Below are 1,197 nucleotides of genomic sequence, written 5' to 3'. Positions count from 1 at the left end.
TGTTAGCCAGGATGGTCTCAATCTCCTGACCTCATGATCCCCCACCTTGGCCTCCCAAAGTGCTGGTATTACAGGCAGAAGCCACTGTGCCTGGTCCCCATTTATGATTTTATAACATTGTGCGTTCATCATTTGGAAAATATTAGTTCACAGAGTTAAGCAAATATTTGAATTGTGGACATATTCCATTATACAATATCATATATACAATACCAAATATACAACATTTAAAAGTCACATTTGTTACTATCACCACAAAAGAAAGTTACTAAGTATTGGGAAGCTATTAAGCACATTATGGCAAGGACAAATTTTCCAGACTTCAAAATTTTATTTGAAAGCTTGAGTTTTATCATTGGCAACAAATACTGTCAACTGTTTTCCTTGAGGGAACAGGTCCACTTAGTTATTTTGGAGAAAATCTCTGCCTCATACCCTAGTCTGAAGAATGACTCTTTGTCAGTTGTTCTAATAAAGTTGCATGAAAAGAATGGCTGGTTCGGCCTTCAACTCAACAATTGCACAAGTACTTTCACTCAGGATCTTTGTCCTGGAATGCGGCAGATGCTCTACGTATTCTCCCCATTTTGTCCCACTAAATATTAACTCAAGGGTTGAGATTTAATACAATTAAAAATTTTTATTGCTTCATCAAGGACATTCTTCGGGGACACTGGCTGTTTTCTTTGTAACTGCTCCTATGTAATAAAGAGTATGATGACCACCAGTACGGTTTAGTGCCATTGCTTTGATTCATGCTAAGGTATGAGCCATTTTGTTCACCATTGTTTTCATATCATTAGTGAAAATGTCATCACAGTGAAAAAGACAAATAATGTCTTAGTATTATTATGAAATAATTTTTGACCTCTCAGATGACCCTGAAAATGTCTTGGGTACCATTAGGTCTTGGGGTCTCAAAGTGGAGTCTGTGGATGCATGGATTGCACTTTGAGAACCACTGGCCTTGATCATTTTGAAGGTCCTGCTCAGCTTTTTTTTTTTTTTTTGAGATGGAGTCTTGCTCTGTTGCCCAGGCTGGAATGCAATGGCACAATCTTGGCTTACTGTAACCTCTGCCTCCCAGGTTCACGCAATTCTCCTGCCTCAGCCTCCCAAGTAGCTGGGATTACAGGAGTGCACCACCACACCTGGCTAATTTTTTATATTTTTGGTAGAGACAGGGTTTTGCCATAT

This window comes from Colobus angolensis, unplaced genomic scaffold (assembly GCF_000951035.1).
Source record: "Colobus angolensis palliatus isolate OR3802 unplaced genomic scaffold, Cang.pa_1.0 Scaffold201, whole genome shotgun sequence".
NCBI classification, from domain to species: Eukaryota; Metazoa; Chordata; class Mammalia; order Primates; family Cercopithecidae; genus Colobus; species Colobus angolensis.
The sequence above is the reverse complement of the archived record's forward strand: the minus strand, read 5'-3'. Positions refer to the sequence as shown.